Here is a 23,591-nt window from a genome sequence, read left to right on the forward strand (position 1 = left end):
ATTTAGTTTTATATATGAGCTGATTTAGCAACTGGAAACTTAATATAATCTCATCAGGATATAATATGAAGTTTCAATTGAGATTTTAGTGAAGGACAGTCCTAGGATGTCTAGGGTAGAGGAAGAAGACAGTTGTGTGTCATATATATATATATATATATATATATATATATATATATATATATATATATATATATATATATATATATATATATATATATATATATATTTTTTTTTTGTTTCCCCAAATACAAATTGTTCAAAAACTGTAATTCTTATTTTACCCGGTATGTATAGGTATACGTAAGCTTCTTTAAATTGGTTTACCATTAATATATATTAATTGTGCAATATACCGATCTTGAGACTACAAAGTAACCCTTAAAATGGTTCATTTTAAAAAATATTCACCAAACCCCCAACTCTAGGGCTCGTTTTGGTCGCTGCTCACACATTGAAAAATCCTAGATTTATTCCTATGGGCCGGGTGACTGTGGCCCCCCCCTCTCCATGGATCTATATACGCCACTGTCTGGAAGCACTGCCGCCAGTGCTGGAAACCACAGAAAAAATATAAACAAATAAATAAATAACCTTAACTTACCTAACAACCTAAAATAAAATAAATACTAACTAATCTAACCAGACCTAAATATACCTTGGTAAAAAACTGCCCCTTGAATATTAGAGTATATTTCATAACAACCTAAATATTCTTGATAAAAAAGCCCCCCCCAAGAAAATAGTACATTCTATAACCTCACTTAAATATACCTTGATAAAAAAAACAGCCCCATAAAAAAATACTGTACATTTTATGATCACCTAAGTCAACCTTGATAAAAACAGGCCCAACAAAACACCTTGATAAAAACAGCCCCATAAAAGATTACTGTACATTCTATAACCTCACTAAGTAAACCTTGATAAAAACAGCCCCATAAAAGATTACTGTACATTCTATAACCTCACTAAGTAAACCTTGATAAAAAACAGGCCCAAAAATACACCTTGATAAAAAAAAGCCCCATAAAAGATTACTGTACATTCTATAACCTCACTAAGTAAACCTTGATAAAAAACAGGCCCAACAAAACACCTTGATAAAAAAAGACCCCTAAAAGATTACTGTACATTCTATAACCTCACTAAGTAAACCTTGATAAAAACATCAAAAAAATATACATTGATAATAAAACAGTATATACAACGCCTAAATATACCTTGATAAAAAACAACCCATAAAGTATTGAGTACATTCTATAACCTCGCCTAAATATACCTTGATAATAAAACAGCCCCAAAATGTTACAGTACATCAGCTAAACATACCTTGGTAACAAAAACAAGCAATAAAGCATTAGAGTACATTCTATAGGCTCAGCTAACCTGGAGCACAGCATAATTACTGCTCAGGGAACAACACACCCGGCACAGCATCACCAGCTGGGGCGCCTCGTGGGTGAACACTGCCACGGACAGCACATCATCATTGCCCAGGGGGAGGCCGGCAGGTACCGCCCCCCTCCCTTGTTGTGCATTCATTCCTGCCATTGTGTCTTTATCGTTTCTTGGTACTGCCTCCACATGTATTACTAGTTGTATAATCACACTCTGTACTGCCTGGGGGTTGGGATGGCATGTTCCTCCCTTCTCCTTTGTTGTTTCCCTGCAACAATAAACTATCAATCAATCAATCAATCATTACCTTATAATAATTAGTAAAATTACAGAAGTACACCCACCGGGCCGACGACCACCTGAGACAACAACAAACAATGCAGCGACAAGCTAGCAATGTATTAATCATGAACAACTAATTAATCTAACCTGACTTAACCTAACCTAACATAACTTACCTCGATACAGTATATCCCATGCAAGATAATATTTATTTCTTTATCATAAACAATTAAACTAACCTAGCCTAAGCTGGCTCTACCTAACCTAAACCTGGCCCATGCCTCAATACAGCATATCCCCCCAAGATAATATTTATTTCTTTATCATTAAACTAACCTAACCTAAGCTGGCTCTACCTAACCTAAACCTGGCCCATGCCTCAATACAGCATATCCCCCCAAGATAATATTTATTTCTTTATCATAAACAATTAAACTAACTAAACATAGCCTGGTCTGTGCTCTGCTGCCAAAATTCAATAAGAGGAAATATATACCTCAATATATCCCCCAGACAATATTTATTTACCGTGGACAATCAAGCAATCTAACCTGACCGAATCCTAACATAGCCTGGCCTGTGCTCTGTTGCCAAAATTCAATATGAGGAAATAAATACCTCAATATATGCTCCCAGACAATATTTATTTATTTATCATGGACAATCAAGCAATCTAACCTGACCGAATCCAACTACAACTAACCTAACATAGCCTGGCCTGTGCTCGACACATGCCCCTCAGACCACATTTCACAGTACTAATATATAACGAACAAGTGACTTCCAACAGAGAGAAGCGCGGCCGTGTGTTGAGTGTGCACGAGGCAGCTGCTTCACACTGCAAAAAGGTGTCCCTTGCAGCGAGACGGCTCAACTCATGGAATATTACCACAATTTTGAATAATATTTCATTTATGGCAATTATTTTGAGAAAATTTAATACTGACACTGTTGCCTTTAGATCTCTGAGTGCAGTTCCTAGGGGGAACAAAAACCATAGCAGTGTAGGGCAGGGACAGAAGGGGAGGGAGGCAAGGGAGCATGGGAGGCGTCTGGGATGCCTAAATGTTAGGGGACGGGGAGTAGGGAAGTTAGAGGACATGGCTAAGGAATTGAGGGAGTGGGACTTCCATGTGGTGGGGGCTACCGAGACCCAGCTGAGGGAAAGACTAGAAGTCAGGTCAGGGGACTACAATTTTATAGCCAAGGGAAGGAGTACAAACCCAAGGAAAGGTGGGGGAGTAGGTTTATTTATAAAACAGGACTCGGGCTTAACTTTTGAGGAACTAGATGTGGGTAACAGTGAGGCAAGCGAGGATAATCAAGCAGTGAGAATAGGGTACAGGGACAAGGGTAGGTTGGAGCACCTAATCATAGTAGTGTGCTACATGACAGTGGAAGGGACGGGTGCAAGGGTAGAGAAGGAAAGGAAGTATGAGAGGGTAGGGAGGGTAATAGCAGAAAATAGACAGGAGCAAGTAATTGCCATGGGAGACATGAATGGACATATTGGTATCCTAGGAGAGGAGATAAACAGAAATGGGACTTTGTTATTAGAGTTTGTGGAGGAGCATGACTCAGAAATATTAAATTTAACCATAGCGGAGGGAAGGGTAGCCTGGGCAGAAAGGGGAAGGGAGTCAGCTATAGATTATATCCTTGTTAACGAGAAGGCTAGGAGGATGGTTAGGGATATGTGGATAGACGAGGAGGGGCTCACAAATATAGTAAGTGACCACAATATGATGGTCTTAAAATGTGTTAGGCAGGGCCAGAGGGAGGAGGGGGAAACAGGAATAAAGATTGCCACTGGAACATGAGAGGGGGTGACTGGGAGGCCTTCAGAAGAGACCTAACATGTGTAGAATGGGGAGCGGATGGTAGTGTGGATGAAACGAATGACAGGATGTGGAGGACAGTAAATGAGACAGCCAAGAGGAGGTTAGGAATACTAGAGATAGGAAGAGGTAGGAAACAGGGAAAGAGGTGGTGGAACGAAGACGTTGAAAAGGCAAGGAAAGAGAGAAAGGAGCTGAATAAGAGAACCAGGAGACTGAGGAAGGAAACAAACGGTGATGCAGGTAGAGTAGAATATGAAAACACGAGGCAGCAGTATAGGAACAAGCAAAGGGAGGTAAAGCAACTCATTAGGAAGGCGAGGGCAGAGACTGAGAGGGAGACAGTAGAGGAACTCAGGGAGAAGGGAGAGGAGGGGGGAAGAGACTGGTATGCCTTCCTGAGGGGGGAGGAAAATAGGTAACAGCCCAACGTAGAAGAAATAGTAGCGGGAAACAGAGTAGTGAAAGGGGAAGAAGAAATAATAAAGGAAATCAAAAACTTCTGGGAGGAGATAGCGGGGGTGAGTGAGCCTGCAGAGTTAGGGGAGGTGCACTTGGAATCTAGCAGGAAAATATTTGAGGATATGGGGGACTGCTTCAGTAGGGAAGAGATCAGGGAATATGTAAAGACACTCAAGGCTAGGAAAGCAACAGGGAGGGATGGGATTCCTAATGAATTCTATAAAAGGAGGGCCAGGTGTAATAGAGGGGCTGTATAGGCTGTTTAGAAAGATTTGGTTAGAGGGAAAAGTACCGGGGAAGTGGAACGAAGGTAGGGTGACTCTGCTACACAAAGGGGGCACAAGAGTAGGAAAGAGTTAAAAAACTACAGGCCCACAGCTGTCACAGACACAATAGGAAAGATTTTCAGTGGTCTACTTAGTGATAGGATGAGTAAATGCTGTGAAAGAAACAGGGTAATGGGGGAGGAACAGAATGGTTTTGGTAAGGACAGAAGGGGGAGGACAACATGTTTGTAGTTAACAAGGTATACCTTGCTTTCCTTGACATAGAAAAAGCGTATGATAGGGTAAATAGGGGTTTGTTAAGTCGATTGTTGACTAGAATAGGAGTGAGTGAGAGGGTAGTAGGGATAATAGATAGTATGTATGAGAACACACGGGCAGTATACAACCTAGGGGATATAGAGACAGGGTGGGTCAACAGTCATAGAGGGGTTAGGCAAGGGTGTGTGCTGCCCCCGCTACTGTTTGGGCTGTACACAGAGGAGCTGGCAGAGTGGTTGAGGGCATCGGGGTATGGGATAAGGGTGGGGAGTGAACGGCTAGGATGTCTCATGCATGCAGATGACATTGTGCTCATGAGTGCGAATGAGAATAGTGAGGAATTACAACAAATGTTGGATGTAGTAGCACAGTATGGGAGGGACTTTGATATGAAGTTTAGTAGTGAGAAGAGTCAGGTAGTAGTAGTAAATGCTGAGGCTACGGACGAGGGAAGGACCTGGGCGCTAGGAGAGATGAACATAGGCCGTACAAGTTCATACAAGTACCTAGGGATCATAGTTGACGAGAATGGAACCGATAGGACCAAACAGAATAGAATTTCTAGGGCAAATCAGTGGGTAGGAAGGCTAGGAAGTGTGGCTAGATGTAGAGCTAACAGGTATGAGGTAGTTAGGGGGATATGGAAGGGCATGGCAGTACCAGGCCTCATGTGTGGCCTAGAATGCATGAGGTGGACAGTCAAGGAGCTAGATAAGCTGGAGGTAGTACAGAACAGAGTAGGCAGGCTGGCTCTGGGTGCCAGTAGGTATGCGGCGGTAGATGCAGTGCGAGGGGAAGTAGGCTGGAGCACCTTTGAGGAAAGAATAGGTAAAGCAGTTTTAGGGTACAAAGTCAGGCTAAGAAAGATGAGTGAGAATAGATGGGCGCGCAAGGTATATGAGTGGGCGGGACAGGGGACGAAGTGGAACAAGTCTAGCATACGCTGGGACAAGAGATGTGGGCTGGAGGGCTTCACACTCTCGGAGATGACGCTAGGGGGGGAGGTGAAGGAAGTGAAGCGTACAGTGAATGACAGAGTTCAGGAGAGGGGCAAGATAGACTGGAGCCAAAGGGTGGGGGCAAAGAGTTCTCTAGAATGGTACAAGTTGAAGGCCAAACCCAAGTGTGAAGCCTTCTACAATGGTAGCCGGGGTGTGTGTTGCTCTTCAAGGCCAGGACTAAATCCTTAGAGGTGAATAATAGGACATATAGGTGGGCAAATGGGGGAAGCAAGGTATGCCGTATGTGTGAAGGGGGGGTTGACGAGACAGTGGAACATATGCTACTAGAGTGTCCTAGGTATGATAGGGTTAGGCAGAGTTTGGTAGAAATAATAACACAGGAATTAGGAACAGAAGTATGGAACAGGATGCTAGAGGGGGATGTAGAAAGGGTGATAGAATTCTTGCTAGGTCTGAGTACACTGCAGACAATGACCAGAAGAACAATAGAAGGGGTTAAGGCATTCCTAGAGAGAGCCTTTGCGGAGCGCACCGGATAGGGTGGACTCCTGTAGATGTCCCCATCTGTGCCTCTACGGGCTCTTTCAGACGGTTATATTTTATTTTTGGATTTTCAGGGAGTTGGCCCCGAGGGAGTAGGCCGTTATGAAGGCTGTAGTTGGATCCGAAAGGGACAACTACCTCCCGAACCAAGACCAAGACCAGGGCAGCAAATAATAACTTTTGGAAAACTAAAGAAAATTCAATAGTTGTGTTAGAGGTTAATGAACACAGCCTGACACACTGCATTTTGGGCAGGGGGTGAAGCAAGTTAGGACGGAAACAGTCAGGGGGACTATTGAGGAGAGGGCAGCCTAATAATGTTGAGACACCGACTGCTTGTTTCTGAACAAAATACAATTCTCTTCATTGTTTTTTTTCTCCAGAAATCACTAAATAAAATCATTAAATCCCACGCTGGGTATTTCCGTCAGCCGACACCGCTTGCCCAACTAGTTCAAACCAACCTAACCTAATTCAACCTTACATAACCTACCTAGCGGGGGGCGTCACCCCCTTTCTATTTTCCGGAGGTCATTTGTTATTGTACTGCATTCAGGGATGACAAAAGAATCCATGTTGTATTAACTTTGCTAGAGGTGGCTGCCCTCACTTCAACATTATCCATAGTTGGGTTTGATCAGGTTAGATTTGTTAAGGTTATTTGTTTAGGATAAATATGAAATATGCTTCACCATTGTTATCACTGGCAGTGGTGTGACCAAAGGTAATCTACACAGTCCCAATAACTTCCTAAATATTAATCTGGCAGGGAATTACACACACCAGACGTCACAGGCCAGTGTTGAGAAGGCACGGCAAGGCTCAGAGTATTCACCTATTTTGAGTGACCCATAACAAAATCATAGCAAGTATTGTTAGGCCTGGCCATGGGGGCACCGGGTGTAATACTAGACAAACACCCCATCTGTAGCCCTTGCACCACCCCCGTGAAACACCCTAAAGACAGTGGTCATGTTCTTAAGCACTTCATCGTCCAAGTGCACACATTTGACAAGGCTTTCATAGGAGTTGTGGGAGTTTTCAAGAGTAGCTTCATGACCCTGGTGGTGGTGTGACCCTTCCTCTGTTCCATGAACCTACAATAACACTCATTAGAATCTGATTTATCTCCTTATTGGCCTTTGGGAAGAGTTGAGGGGTGGAAAAGTCTTACACTTCAAACCAGACTGGGCATTGGGTGCACCGGGTGTAATACTAGACAAACACCCCCACCCATCTGTGGCCTTGTGTAAGAAATTAGAATTGAGCCTCTTTTGTCTATTTGTGAGACCTTGGATTGAAGGTGAGGTCGGTATCATAAGACACTTTTGGTTCTCACATCAGCTGTTTCTAAAGGTCAAAGGGGGGTCAGGCGTGCTCTAATGAGTGTTTCTTCAGGTTTACGGTGCAGAAGGGTCACACCACCACCAGGGTCAAGCCTGGATATGCCCACAACTCCTAGGAAAGCCTTGCCAGATAGGAGAAGAAGAAAGAAGAAGGTAAAAGGTAAACAGTCCCCAAGGCAGTGCTGAGAACAAGCCTCCCTCCCTCCCCGGCCTGCCAACAATGACAGTATCACACACCCGTGGAGACTAACACGTGATAAAGACAGAATAAGCCATTGACACAGGCACGAAGGAGAGGAGGAGAAGAAGAAAGAAGGTAATAGCCAGTCTCCAAGGTAACGCTGAGAACCAGGCCGCCCCCTCCCTGCCTGCCCGAACAGTATCACACAGCCGTGGAGACTTACCTGGTTCTTACCTGGTTGGGCTCCCTTGGAGGGAACCCCACAGTGGCTAGCACGCCAGTCTTGTGTATTAGAGAACAACAGAAATCCAAGACAAAGAAAGATAAGACTGGAAAGTGTGCTAAAAGCCTGTTTAGAATGTTAATAAGTAGATTGAGCTCAGTAATGAAATAAAGTGTCTCCCAGGAACTCAGCAAGTCCCTTCTTGAAAGAGTTTAGGTTGGTTGACTCTGCTACCTCTGGGGGGAGTGAGTTCCACAGCCTCACCACACGAACTGAGAAAAATCTATGTCTGGCTTCGCAAGTGCTGTGAGGAACAAAAATTTTGAACTTGTGCCCTCTAGTAATATCCCTTGTTGGTGCCATGGTGAATAGATCTGTAGGTGATATAGCTGACATACCATTGAAGATCTTCCAACATTTAATAATATCTGCACGCAATAGTCTTCCTTTCACAGAGTAAAGATCTAAAGTTTTAAGTCGCTGATCATAAGACATAGTCTCACAACCTGTGATAAGCTTAGTCCATCGACACTGAACTGATTCTAGAAGAGATAAGTCAGTAATATAACCTGTGTTCCATACTGGGGATGCAAATTCAAGAAGTGGACGTACATGTGTAATGAATAGTTTAACCATAAAGGAAGGTGAGCGACACAAGGTTGACTTAAGAAAGGAATATGACAAACCAGCAGCCTTTGACACTACAGATTGGATATGGTGATGGAATCTTAATGACGGATCAGTGGTTATGCCAAGATCTACTGCAGCAAAACTGAAACTTAGGGGATTGCCTTTAACAGTATAAAATGAATACGGGCCCAAATCATAAGACTGACGGAGGTCGGTGCCAAAGCTCATGAGTTTAGTTTTGTCAGTATTAATCTTTAAGTCCCAAGATTCTGCAACTTTAATTAAAGAATCAATATCTCTTTGGACAATACTAATGCCCTCCAACACTGTATTAAGGCTCTGAGGCTTTATCAGAAGATAAAGTTTAAGATCATCAGCAAATAATTTTATGTTTGATACTAAAGTATTGGAGATGTGATTTATGTAAATAAGGAAAAGAGTAGGACCTAACACAGAACCCTGTGGCACACCGCTAATTACTGGAAATGAAGAACTGATCTGTCCGCCCACTACAACTTCCATAGTCCTATGGGATAGAAATGTCTTGATCCAAGATAGAATAGCACCATTAATGCCCACTGAATTAAGTTTAGTAAATAGAATCTGGTGATTAACAGTGTCGAAGGCTTTTGAAAAATCAAAGAGAATAAGATCAACCATATTGCCCGTGTCCATCCACTCAGAGACTGCATCATACGTAAGTAAGAGCTGATCCTCCACAGACTTGCCAGAGCGAAAACCAAACTGGTTGACATTCAGTATTGAATTGGCTTCCAAATAATTATGCAGTGCAGCAACAATTATTCTCTCTAAAATTTTACAGCTAACAGAAGTGAGGCTTACTGGGCGATAGTTAAGAGGATCACTTCGTTTACCTTTCTTGAAAATAGGTACTACTGAAGATTTTTCCAAATTTCAGGAATCTCCCAAATTTATAGATGAAACGAATATTTTAAACAGAGGATATGCTAAATTAGTGGAGCAATGTTTTAGTAATACTGGATGAACAGAGTCAGGTCCCATTGCAGTGGAAGGGTTAATAGCACCGAGTTCCCTAGCAACATCATGAACTGTGAAGTGTATCTGGTGAAAGGAGCCATCATGTACTTGGTGTGGTGACTGTGGAAGACCAGAGGGTATGGTAAACACTGAGGAAAAAGCACCACCTAAGAGCTGAGCCATCTCTTTAGGGTCGGATACTAAGTTTTCTGCATCACCGAGAGGACCAACGGAAGGACAGCCTACTTTTTTCCCGCGTATGTACGAGTGAAATAATTTGGGCTTAACTGAGTAATTATTAAGGATGTCCTCCTCATAAGAAATCTGTTTCTGAGTGGAATAGTTCCTGTACTGGTAATTTACATCCAGAAATGTTTGCAAAGCTTCAAAAGCAAGTACAGAGTTTCTAGCATGTACTGCTCTCATCTGTTTGTAATGGTTCCAACTATTCTTTCGGATGTTTATAAGAGCTCTAGGAGGTTTGTATTCCCATGGTTTGTAAGGGGCACTTGATGAGGAGCGAAGAGTTTTTTGTGGAGCACATGTTCTTCCAAGATAGTTTATATAGGACAAAAATTTATTGTATGAATCATTAGAGTTCATATTCTGGAATTCAAAGTCCCAGTCTACAGTGGACAAGAATTGATTAATTTGCTTAAAATTGGCTTTAGGCCAGAAAGGGATGCAGCTGACATTTGACTTCACAGGTTTGTACTGGAAAATATAGCCACAAAGTATAACACAGTGATCACAGTTGGGAAATGGGGGAAATACATTAGAGGAGACTACTCGATCAGTTTCAGTAGTGAGAAATAGATCTAAAGTATTGCCTGCCCTGATGTTTGTTGGCTCATCAATCCACTGAGTGAGGCCTAATGAGGTGAAACAGTCTAGAAAAAGTTTATCAGTATTAGCAGTTACATTATTTACACCGCCTAGTAACCAAGAGATAGAAGGAAGGTTAAAATCACCAATCACTATTACTTCCCTGTTAGTACAAAAATCTGTTAGAAAATCTATGAGTTTATTATTGTCTTGAAGAGAGTAAGAGGGAGGTCTATAAACAACTACAATAAATATTTTGTAATCTGGAAGAAAGACTGAGCAGACGTTAGGTATTTTGATGTTCATGTTGAGACATCTGTAAGAATTATGTACATAAATGCCAACTCCATGTTTATGAACTGAACCAGAAACGTCATTTCTGAATAAGTTATAATTAGTAATTGAAACTGCAGCATCTGGAATAGTACTAATTAACCAAGTCTCAGTAACCCCTAATACATGTGCATTATTTGAAAATAAGAAGTGCTTAACAAATGCAACCTTATTGATAAGACTATTTACATTACACAAACTAACATTTAGTTGGGTAGTAAAGGGGCAGTTGAGCCAAGAGAATCAGAACTGGCAGGCTGGGCTACAGGCTGAGCTGAGGCACCAGCTAGCCTGTTCCTTTGTCGCCTCTCATACATTTCTTTTCTTTGTTTGAATGTTAAATCCCTATTAACATAAATGCCATTGAACTCGTGGTTGTTTCTAAGATTTTTTGCTTCCATCACTAGCTTCCTACGCGAGTCATCATCGGCAATTTTAACTCTGTAAAGACCCTTGATTCTATCAATACAAAATAAATCAGACACAGATGGAGTGGTATTCAGAAGATAGCGAGTGATGTTTGCAATGCTAGTCCTTGCATCTTCATTAGACTCGACCTTTACACCCCTGAATATGACTGATTCTTTCCTATTTCTTCTCTCGTCCATCTCTACTATTTCCTCCCGAATAGACATTCTCAAATCATCCCCAGAGGCAACCTGAGTCGGAGAGGCAGAAGATGAATGCGAGGCAAGAGAGTCCTCAAGTGAAAACCATCGTGCACAACAGCTTCACCCACACTGGAGCACGCCTATTCAATGCAGTGCCTCCCAGCATAAGGAACCTGACTGCAGTAGCACCCGACACCTTCAAGTACCACCTGGACAAGTGGCTGTCAACAGTACCTGACCAGCCACCAGCGCCAGGTTATCCAAGTGGCAACGGAAATCGTCTTGGTAAAGATTCGTTTTAGGTCCGTGCCAGTATCTCATAATCTACTTTATGAAACATCACTATCTCTTCATATATCTTTTCTACAAACCTTCAGCAAGAGGAGAGGAGCCAGTGGGAAGCAGCGGAGGTCCACCTCAGCTGTGTCCGTAGTCGACGAGATTCAACAAAGTAAATAACCTTGGCATCACCATAGTCTGCTTCACTAAGCCTCTCCCTCCCCCAGCCTCTTAGCACTGACAACAACACAGCCATAGAACAACACATTACAGGGCAACACAAGAATCTTTGTCTTCATTTTATGCGGTAAATATGGAGGAACACACCTTGCAATGAACGCTGCTCACCAACACACACACACACACACACACGTCAACACGCCCCGCCAGGCACTACTCGGCCTTGGTCTGGGGCTCGGGTCTCCCTTCCTCCCTCTCCACCATTACCAAAACAGAATAACGATTTCAGTCATAACTACAAGGGAATCTCATTATTGGGGCACGTGCGGCTGGGTGTTGTGTGGTGGTGGAAGGTGCAGCTATATGTTTAGCGTCCGTGGCTATATATATAAAAAATTATAGGTACTGTACCGCTGTACCGCTACACTGCTTTCACAAGTGTGTGTGTGTGTGTGTGTGTGTGTATTTAGCTATTTGTAGTCTAGGTGGCCCGAGCTAAGCTCTAATAGTCCCGTCTCCATAAATACATTCATCCAGCCTTTCCTTCATTAGGTGGACACTGCTCGCCTCCACCACCTCTTCCTGCAAGCTGTTCCATGTGTTAACACTTCTGTGTGGAAAACTATAACCTACTTTTTCAAGTCACAAACAGGTTCCTTTATTAAGTTTCTTTCCATGTCCTCTCAGCCCCTGTGTTCTCACAGTTGAGAAGAGATCATCTCTATCCACCTCATCAAACTTATTTACCAACTTATACAGCGTGATCACATCTCCTCTCTCCCTTCTTTGTTCCAGTGTCGTCAAGTCCATCTCCTTCAATCTGTGTGTGTGTGTGTGTGTGTGTGTTTACCTGGTTGTATTTACCATGTCTTTATCTGCTGTCCAATTAAATAAAGCAAAATAGAACGTGCAAAACAGTCAAGCAATGTTTCATATCCATTATTATTATTAATAATATTATTATCATTAGTAGTAGTAGTAGTAGTAGTAGTGTAGTGACACGACTTGCCTGATGGGCGAGCCTCCCATAACCCACTTAGCCGACTGGTAAAGGAGCGGCTCTCCCGTTACGCTGGTCGCGGGTTCGATCCCCGGCGCCGGCAAAACTTCCCTTGTCTGGATTAATTTCTCGTGTGTTTCGTTACACGCAGTGGTCGTGTGGGAGTATAGTAAAGAGAAAAATTCAGGCATTTCAGTAGTAGTAGTAGTAGTGGTACAATTAGCATATACCCAGATAGAAGGAGAAAGTATATATTGAACAAAAGACATGTATGAGCTAGGAGAAGGAGGAGGAAGAGGAGGATTGGAGGAGGAAGAAAAGAGGAAAAGAGAAAGAGAAGAAAGACAAGATGAGAGGAGATGGAGGAGGAGGAAACAATAAGAGAAGATAGAGAGAGAGATGGAGATAAAAAGAAAAGATGAAAGGAGGAGGAGGAGGAGGAGGAAATAATAAGAGAAGGTAGAGGGAGAGATGGAGATAAAAAGAAAAAATGAAACGAGGAGGAGGAGGAGGAAACAATAAGAGAAGATAGAGGGAGAGATGGAGATAAAAAGAAAAGATGAAACAAGGAGGAGGAGGAGGAGTAGGAGGAGAGGGCAGAATGAAGAGAATATATAAATAGCTAGACAGACAGATAGATTTACACAGGTTATTGCATGATAACAGATAATAAACCAATAGATACTGAGGTTATTGCACAGGGATAGATAGATATATAGGCAGAGATATAGATAAATAGACAAACAGATAAACGGATATAGATAAGTAGATAGATAGACAGATAGACAGACAGACAGACGGGCAAATACACAAGAAATGGTCAATAGATAGAAAGAGGTCATTGCAGTGGTAGTTAGACAGATAGACATACAGATAGGTAAATAGATACATAGATATAGACTCAATATAGCCGTAGAAACACTCCTATGTTAATTTTCCCTCCCTTGATAACGTAACTCCTCCTTTTCCTCCGGGTCTCAAGGTCAAAAGGTCAACCCCAAAACGCAACCCCGATGTAATTTTTGGAATGTTTAAGTTTCCATTATCGCGTATTGAGGCGACAGGAGTTATATTGAGGTTGATTTATAGGCCTACAGCACCCCTAGAATCCAGTATAGGCCTCACCGGGAGTGGCTTTACGCCCGATGCGGCCAGGTGCCATTCATTCTGCCTGGTTGATTGAAAAAATGTGGAGGGTGCCGTCCAAGGGTATATTTCTCCCTTTTTCAGGCCATGGCGGGGACTCTAGTGTGTTTTGTCCATGTCTTCCTGGTACAATAGGCTTAGTTATGTAATATTCCCCGCACTGTGCAGGTATATACGCCCTCGTAGGCCTGTGAGAGCGTTACCTGTGTTGAAAAGTGTTGCCGTTTGGCCGAGTCGACTTGCATATTTTGGGTACGAATCGTGTGTTGCGGCGTGAGGGTGCCATGTGAGGATATATTTAACCCTATTTTTAGGCCATAGCGGTTATTGCAGTGTTGTTCCTGCATATCAAAGTGGTTAGTTATCTTGTTCAGTCTGTTGTTAAGCACACTGAGGGATAGCAAAGCCCCGTACAAGCCTGTATATGTGATGGGAGGTGTTGCCGTGGGCCCAAAGTCTTGTTGAATAATTTCCTTTTTGCCGCGTGAGGTGCCATAAGCCGATATATTTAATCCTGCTTTTAGGCAATACCGATCATTGTGTTGTTGTTCTTCAGTATTGCAGTGGTCAAATATCTTCACTAGTACACTGTTAGCCACGCTGCGTGATAACAAAGCACGGTATAAGCCTGTATACATGGTAGGAGGTGTTGCCGTTTCCCACAAGTTGACCATTTTTTCCTTATGTGTGTATATGAGCATTTGACGCTTCAATATGTCTTTCTATGCTAAACAAAGCCTAGGTATTGCAACAGACGTGTTTTGTACCAGTGTGGGAGCCCCTGAAGCCGTCTATCATTGAGTTAAGTGACCTAGTTTTGGGGTCATTGAGGTCGCCAGCTGATGGCAGTCGCTATCAGATTTAAGTATTCCCGGTGTCTTTCTATGCTAAATGAAAGCCTAGGTATTGTAATGGACGAGTTTTGTACTAGTTTATGAGCCCCTGAAGCTGTCTATCACTGTGTTACGTGGTGCGAGTTACGGGTCATTGGGGTCGCCAGCTGACGGTCGATCGAGTAGTTGTCATATTATTTCTCCACGTTCTGAGGCTTTACCGGCCATGCTAGTGTTGCTAATGTTTGTTTTGGTGATGAGATATGTTAATCAACGTTCTGATTATCATACTGTGTGTTCTGTTTATCATACAGTTATTGCCTCTTCGAGCTTAATTTTGGAAGTATGGAAGCTGTAGGGTGTTGCCATTCCTCACTACCGGATACATTTCTCCATATGTTAAGGCTGTACCGGTCCTTATTATGTTGTGTAGGGTTGTTTTAGTGCTGAGATATGTTCAGTAATCTTCTATTTATCGTGTCATTCAACCTCACAGTGTCTGAGCCCTCACAGTGTCATTCAACCTCACAGTGTCTGTCAACCTCACAGTGTCTGAACCCTCACAGTGTCATTCAACCTCACAGTGTCTGTCAACCTCACAGTGTCTGAACCCTCACAGTGTCATTCAACCTCACAGTGTCTGTCAACCTCACAGTGTCTGAACCCTCACAGTGTCATTCAACCTCACAGTGTCTGTCAACCTCACAGTGTCTGAACCCTCACAGTGTCATTCAACCTCACAGTGTCTGTCAACCTCACAGTGCCTGAACCCTCACAGTGTCATTCAACCTCACAGTGTCTGTCAACCTCATAGTGTCTGAACCCTCACAGTGTCATTCAACCTCACAGTGTCTGTCAACCTCACAGTGTCTGTCAACCTCACAGTGTCATTCAACCTCACAGTGGGTCAACCATGGCGTCTGTCAACCTCACAGTGTCTGAACCCTCACAATGTCATTCAACCTCACAGTGTCTCAACCTCACAGTGTCTGTCAACCTCACTGTGTCAACCTCACAGGGTCTGTCAACCTTAGCGTCTGTCAACCTCACAGTGTCTCAACCTCATATTGTCTGTCAACTTCGCTGTGTCAACCTCACAGTGTCTCAACCTCATATTGTCTGTCAACTTCGCTGTGTCAACCTCACAGGGTCTGTCAACCTTAGTGTCTGTCATCCTCACAGTGTCATTCAACCTTACAGTGTGTCAAGGAGAAGGGTAGGAGGGAGGGGTGGGAGTAGGGGAAGCCAGGGGCGGACCATCGCTGTTTAAGACACTTGAGGGAGGGGTGTGTTGGGGTCAAGTGGGGTTGTAGGGGTTGGCAAGGGCTTATATATGTGGTTGTGGTGGGTTGGGGAGGGGTTACGTGGGGTTGTGGGGGAGTTATGTGGGTTTGAAAGTGGGTTACAATAGGTTTAGGGAAATTTCACCGCAAAACACCCCCGCTCCTAGCATGAAAATTGCTCTGGTCTCGTTAGTAAAACATAACCATAACAATGTGCGTATGTGGGTTTTGTGGGGTTATGTGGGGATTTTGGGGGCTATGTGTGGTTGCCGAGGGGCTATGAGGGGTTGGGAATGGTTACAGTGGCGACTCCTGGCAACTATAGGGTGCCATTTCTATGCCCTCATAGTCACTCTATTAGCTTATGTCAAAAGTATAAGGATCCTCTGAAAAAGTATAAACATGCCCCGCTATGTGCTGCCCCCTTTTGGCAAGCATGCGCTGTATAAGGGTATTATGTCATCGCTATGAGGGTAACCACGTCTACTATTTCTAAAGGTCTAATAGGAGCTTATTCAGGTTCTGTTGACTGTTTTCTTTGGTTCAGAGTAAAGAAGAAAGGTTAATCTATCACCAGGGTTGCTAAGCTACTCTTGGAAACGCCCACAACGCCCACGAAAGCCTTGTCAAATGGGAGTAGTTGGGCGACGTAAGGTTCAGGAACAGGTCACTGGGTCCATGCGAGGAGAGACACGGCCGGCGGGGTGACCACGTCGAGTATTTCTAAAGGTTAAATAGGAGGTCAATCGGGTTCTCGTTAGTATTTTTGCACATTCAGGGTAAACAAAAAAGGTTAAACTACCACCAGGGTCACCAAACTACACCTGGAAACGCCCACAACGCCCACGAAAGCCTTGCCAAATGTGCATACGTGGGTGCCAACGGGTTCAGGAAGAGACACAAAGACGTCGCGGGTGACCACGTCGACTATTTCTAAATGCTAAAAATGAGCCCAATCGCGTTCTCATGACTGTGTTCTCAGGTTCATGGTAAAGAAGAAAGGTTAAACTATCACCAGGGTTATCAAACTACGCCTGGAAACGCCTACAATGCCCACGAAAGCCTTGTCAAATGGGCGTATATGGCCGACCGGCAGGTCCTTGGGTACAGACGAGAAGACAGGGACGGTGGAGGTGACCAGGTCGACTATTTCTAAAGCTCAACTAGGAGGTCAATCGGGTTTGCATGAGTGTTTTTGCACATTCAGGGTAAGGAAGAAAGGTTAAATCACCACCAGGGTCATCAAACTACCCATGGAAACGCCCACAACGCTCAAGAAAAGCTTGTCAAATGTGCTTATGTGGGGGCCGAGCTCGACATGACAGAAAGACGGCGGGCCGCGGGGCGAACATATCCACTATTTCCAAAGGCTAAAAATGAGTCTAATCGCACTCTATGGACTGTTTTCTTAGGCTCATGGTAACGAAGAAAGGTTAGTCTTCCACCAGGGTCATTAAGTTACCCCAGGACACGCCCACAACGCCCACGAAAGCCTTGTCAATAGGGCGTTCTTGAGCTCCGAAAGGTTAGCCAGAGGTCACGGAGTACGCTGTGAGGTGGCTGGTGACCGCTTCATCTATTTCCCTTGTGGGTGGTTTTGTGGATTTTCTGCTGCGTTTTATTCGTTTTGGGCGTGATAGAGTTGTTTTCTTAGACATAGGGAAGCTGTGTGCCTAAGAGAGCAAGTAATTGGTCTTCCCGTAGCCATAGAATAAATAGGTTGAGTAATATATGAATGGGTGATGCACTCTTGCAAGATGCCCCGCCCATCCGCCTCCCTGCAGGGCTCAGACGCCTCCGCCTCGCAAAATAACTATTTTCAAAGGCCAAAAAGTAGATTAACGGGTTCTCATGACTGTTTACTTAGTCTCAGGGTGAAGAAGAAGGGTAAGACTACAACCAGACTCATTAACTACCCCTGGAAACGCCCACAACGCCCACGAAAGCCTTGTCAGATATGTTTCCTCAGACGCCTCCGCCCCTCACATTAACTATTCTCAAAGGCCAGAAAAGAGGTCAATCGGTATCTATTGACCATTTTTTAAAGTTCACAGTAAAGTGGAAAGGTCAAACTACCACCAAGGTCATAAAACTACCCCTGGTAACGCCCACAACGCCCATGAAAGCCTTGTCAAATACGTATTCGCACATCACCTATTTCTTAAGGCCTAATAACATCTTTTTCCTTATTTTCCCTCCATGAATCATAGTAATAACATCAATAATAATTAAAAATAATTATAACTTTTTCTATAGTAATCCCGTGGACTCGGCGTACAGAACCATCGGCGGCTCAGTCCCCATCAGTTCCCGCGCGTCGTCCCTGGTGGTGGTCGCGTGACCCGTGATATTAAATCCTTTTTATCGTTTTCCGACAAATTACGCGGTGCCAGCGAACCACAGTGCCAGGGAAAAGAAAGAAGAGGTGCCAGAGATTACACAGTGTCAATCCCATCCCTGGAAAAGCTTACATCATGCGGAAAGTTGGGTGAGAAGTGGAGGGGAGGGAGAGTGCCACCCCGGGGAAATTTCAACCTTGTATTTGTACATTTTTAGGCGAATTACGTGTTCCCGGAATGTTGTGGTGCCATAGAAAGGAAGAAGTGGTGCCAGTGGTTATACTGTGCCATTTCTAACCCCCTGGAAGGCTGAAATAAGATTGAAATAAGATAAAAAATAAGGGAAAAGTGAAAATGGCGGGGTGTCATGTCTGACACCCCTCTTCAGCACCATATATATTTTTTTTTCATTTTTAAAGTAAATTGCGTTTCCTCAAAGTGCCGCAGTGCCATGCAAAGAAAGAAGAGGTGGCATAGATCATACAGTGCCAATCTTAACGCGTGGGAATGCTAAAATAAGGTTGAAAAAAGAGAAGAGCGGAGGGTGGAGGGCAAGACAGCGGGGAAGTCGTGTGTTGAAAAGGAAAATTAACGAAAAAAAAGAAGAAAATGATAGTAAGGAAAAGACAAGGTGAAGAGCGTGTGGAAATGCTTAGAAAATAATAATAAAGTAAGATTCGTGTGAAAATTAGTGAGAAATAGCCTAGAAAATAATAGTAAGGTAAAGTCATGTGAAAATTAGAAAATGCATAGAAAATAATAGAAAGGAAAAATAAGGTCAAAGATATAAAGTGATACTCAAATAATGAGAAAAAGCTTGGATATTAATAATAAGGAAACATTAGTTAAAAATAATGTGAAAGTAAGTAAGAAAATGCCTAGAAAATTTGAAAAAAAATAAAATAAGGTAAAATAATGTGAAATTATGTAAGGAAATCCTTAGAAAATTACAATAAATTAAATTAAAGCAAAATGATGTGATATTTTGTTCGAAAATGCTTAGAAAATTATAAAAAAGGAAAAATGAGGTAAAATAATGTGCAAATAAGTTAGAAATATCTTAGAAAATAATAATAATTATAACTGATAATAATAATAATGATAATGATGATGATGATGATGAAAATAATAATAATAGATAATGGTGATAGTAAAAGTGTCTGTGCGTTTGTGTGTGCGTGCGATTATATCAAGTTAATATTTTGTCACGAATTTAATTATATAGGTATATGTTGCAAGAACAGGAAGAAGAAGAAAAAGAACATCTACATCATGGGTTAGGTGAGTGTTATTATTATCATTATTATTATTATTTTTCTCAACTCCTCTACTTCCTCTTTTTCTTCTTTTTCTATTTCTTCCCCTTTTTTTTTCTCTTCCTCTCCCTCTTTTTACTTTTCTACCTACTTTTTTCTTCTTGCTATTCTTGTCCTTCTTTTCTTTTACTTTTTTCTATTGTTATTATTATTATTATTATTATTATTATTATTATTATTATTATTATTATTATAATTAGATGATGATGGTGTGTCCTTTTCAGCTGACTGAGAAGGGGAGAAGGGGGGACAGCTGACTCACACTCTCTCTCTCTCTCTCTCTCTCTCTCTCTCTCTCTCTCTCTCTCTCTCTCTCTCTCTCTCTCTCTCTCTCTCTCTCTCTCCTTTCCTTCTCTTTTCATTCGCCTTATTTTCATTCTATCTTTTATAATTTCTTCTATTTCATTCTTTCTTCCTTTACTTCCTTGTTTTATTTCAGAGAGAGAGAGAGAGAGAGAGGAGGAAGGAAGAAGAGGGAGTGTGTGGGGGATGTACTACCTCCTCTTTCCCCTCGTGGCGGCTACTCCTCCTCCTCCTCCTCCATTCTTCCCCATCCCTTCTTCCCTCCTTCTCTCCTTCATTCATTCTCTTTATGATATCTTGTTATTTGATTCATATTTCTCCTCTTCCTTCCTCTTTCTTCTTTCTCTCTTCTTTCGTTCTCTTTCCTTTCTTCCTTCCTTCCTTCTACGTTAGTTTGCTATAAAATTACTTATGAATTGCAGACTTGCAGATTGCAGACTCCTATGTTTTTATGTTCTTATGTTCTTATGAATTGTTCTAAATAAAACTTGGTCTTGATGGCTAAACTGAAGGAAATATACTACTACTACTACTACTACTACTACTACTACTACTACTACTACTACTACTACATAAATGATACCTCCGCCTATGTTTATTTTCCCGACACATAATCATGGAGGGCTCCATAGCTTGGAGGTTATTAGCCCCAACTCTGTTCGCTAATGACTGTGGCATCCAACCATATCACTAATACTACCTGACACTAAATCACCTATCATCTATTACGTCTAGATCCCTTCCCTACTCGTCACTCCCGACCCACCCTAATGTCACTCTCCACCACTGTGGCTTCATAGTCCATATTGGAGATGCTGGTGGCTTTTGGGCCAGAGTGTCTGGTGCCCCTGAGACATAGGATGGCCGACCTGAGCAGGGAGAACGAGAGGCGACACCTCATCCAGGCGACAACGTGACTCCTTGGGTGATGCTTCTTTTCTGAGATTAGTTCCGCGAGGCGTGCGTAGAAACATTGGGCCCTGGGACCCATCACGCCGGATGTGGTGAAGACGAGGGGGGTGAAGCTGCCCTGATCTACATGTTGGATTCTTTCACCGTATGCCCTTGTCTTCTCCTGCTCGTTCCTGTGGTGGGCGGCTTGCAGGGGCAGCTCACGGTGACAGGCAGCCATCGGGTCGAATATGCGGATGACCATGAAGCCCGTTGTCCGCGCACCCAGAATCCGCGGGCACTTACATCAACCCGTGCCTCCTGTGAGGTATTGGCTGTCCTGTACCGAGGGTGTTCGCCGTCCAGGGGAAGCAGTGCCGGCTCGGTAGTGACGTCTTGGCATACCTCCCCGAGCATGCTGGCTGTCAGATCCCTCACTTCATCGTGTCGAATACAGACGAAGCCTCCTTTTTTACATGTCATGGTGTGGGTGACATCACTACTACTACTACTACTACTACTACCGTTCTACTATTACTAATAACATTATTATTATTATTATTATTATTATTATTATTATTATTATTATTATTAATACTATTATTATTATTAATATTATTATTATTATTATTATTATTATTATTATTATTATATTTATTATTATTATTATTATTATTATTATTATTATTATTATTATTATTACTACTACTACTACTACTACTACTACTACGGATGCTACTACTACTACTACTACTACTACTACGGGTGCTACTACTACTACTACTACTACTACTATTACTACTACTACTATTACTTCTACGACTACTATTACTGCTATTACTACTACTACGGTACTACTTTATATATATATATATATATATATATATATATATATATATATATATATATATATATATATATATATATATATATATATATATATATATATATATATATATATATATATATATATATATATATACGGGCCTCCATCCATTAGAGTTGCGTTGTGAGCGGTATATTCTCTCATATCCTTTCACAAAGCAATTCATTGGCCCCACCCCGCAAATGACTGTGGCCGACAACCATCTTTACTTAATATTACAAACCTTACTAAACATATTATTTTTAAGCTAACAGAGCTTGTGGTTGATACGACTATCAACCACCGTCGCCTCAAAGTCCAGGTCGGCAATGCGGGTGGTTTTGGGTGCAGGTGACCTGGTTCCTCTCAGGCAGACCAAGGCTGACCTCAGGAGGGAGAAGGACAGCCTGCATCTCATCCAGGCGACCACACTACTTCTTGGCTGTTGTTTCTTATCCGCCAGTGTTTCGGCGAGTCTTGCGTAGAAGCTCTGCGCCCTTGGTCCCATCCCTCCTGCCGTCGTGAATACTACCGGGGTGAAGGAGAAGGTATTCTTTCTTCATATGCTCTGTTCTTCTCTTGTTCATTTCTTCTGTGGGCAGCATCAAGGGTCAGGTCTCTGTGGCATTGGGCCATGGGATCAAAGATCCTTATGTCAAAATATGCCCTTTGTCCACGAGTCCAAAACCCTCTGGCGCTAACATCCACTCGTGCCTCGTTCGGAACGTTAGCGGTGCGTCTGGCGAGGTGTTCGCCTTGCAGAGGGAGCAGCATGGGTTGCACAGTCACGTCGTGGCAGACTTCTTTCAGCATTTGAGCTGTTACGTCTCTTACTTCATCATGTCTCATGCAGACGAAACCTTCTCTCTTGCATGTCATGGCATGATTTTGGTTGAAGGGTGAGCCACAGTTGCACATGTTTGGGAGCCCATCCACTGGCCAGCCATACCTGAGGGCAAGGGCATCAGTGAAATCTTTTTTGTTTAAGTTGAAGCCTTTTGCCCTGATGGGTAGTGTGGTTAGCCAGTTTGAAGCGCCCACTTCCTGTGCAATATCTGTCCTCCTCCTTGTGTCTTCTGGGAGTTCTCTCATTAGGTCACTCAGAGTGTCTCTCTGTTTTTCTGCTCTGTTTATGGAGATTTCATTCCTTAGTGACCTAATATCTTGAGGGTTGTCTTCTCCCCTTTCATTTTGATTGATAATATATCCGGTCAAGGAGGCTGTGATTCGGATTGAGTTCCCGAATTCAGACTCAGCCAGATTTTGCGGGTTGGTGATGCCGAGCCCACCCATTCTTGGCGGCAACTCCAGCAATCTTCTCTCCTGGTCACTGGGACATCTCCCATTTGCTATCGCCGGTATGAAGGTGTTTCTGATAGCATCTTCCAGAGGTTTTAGTAACGGAGCAACATCAGGAACTGTCCTCATGAGGTAGTTCCATTTATGCTTGACACCGTACGTAAATGCTGCGTAGGCTGCCTGCGGTTCTGTTTTGGCGATCTCGCTCAGCCTCTGCAGTTCGGACTCCCAGCGCTTTACAGCTGTTTTCACATATTCGGTTCTGTATTCAATTGTTCCAATGACTGCCCCGAGGTGTCTTTCGCCAGTCACTGACAGTTTCACGTTACTGCCCTGGAATGCTGTTTTGGCCCGATCGTATGCCTCTGGTTTTGCAATCACCACAGACTTCGTGGCGTTGGGACGGTACCCTATTTTAGGGCTGTGTTCATTGACGAGGTCCCACCATTTCCTGAGGTCTGCAGACTTTCCTACCCCGGTGAGGTCATCCGCATACACCACCTGTTTGACGTTGGTGTTTTCATGGCGGATGATGTCCTGCAGCTCCATCATTCCCAGGGCAAACATCGCCATGGTCACTGGGTCCCCCTGGGTGGTGCCCTCTGAGGCTTGTATGGCCACCGGGTCTCCAAGTCGTTGGTCATTATGACTGCTGATGAACAGTCTGGCAGGTTCC

At 43.0% G+C, this 23,591-nt stretch overlaps 1 long non-coding RNA gene across 1 annotated transcript; it reads right to left on the bottom strand.

Moving 5' to 3' along the window:
• Window positions 1-330: 330 nt before the first annotated feature.
• On the bottom strand, window positions 331-11,870 carry LOC126994649 (uncharacterized). The gene is made up of 3 exons (XR_007749376.1): window positions 11,553-11,870; window positions 1,390-1,669; window positions 331-553 (listed from the first exon to the last, which is right to left on the bottom strand). It is a non-coding gene; the product is annotated as an uncharacterized LOC126994649 (long non-coding RNA).
• Between the last annotated feature and the right edge of the window lie 11,721 nt (window positions 11,871-23,591).

This window comes from Eriocheir sinensis, unplaced genomic scaffold, assembly GCF_024679095.1.
Source record: "Eriocheir sinensis breed Jianghai 21 unplaced genomic scaffold, ASM2467909v1 Scaffold842, whole genome shotgun sequence".
In the NCBI taxonomy this organism is placed as follows: domain Eukaryota; kingdom Metazoa; phylum Arthropoda; class Malacostraca; order Decapoda; family Varunidae; genus Eriocheir; species Eriocheir sinensis.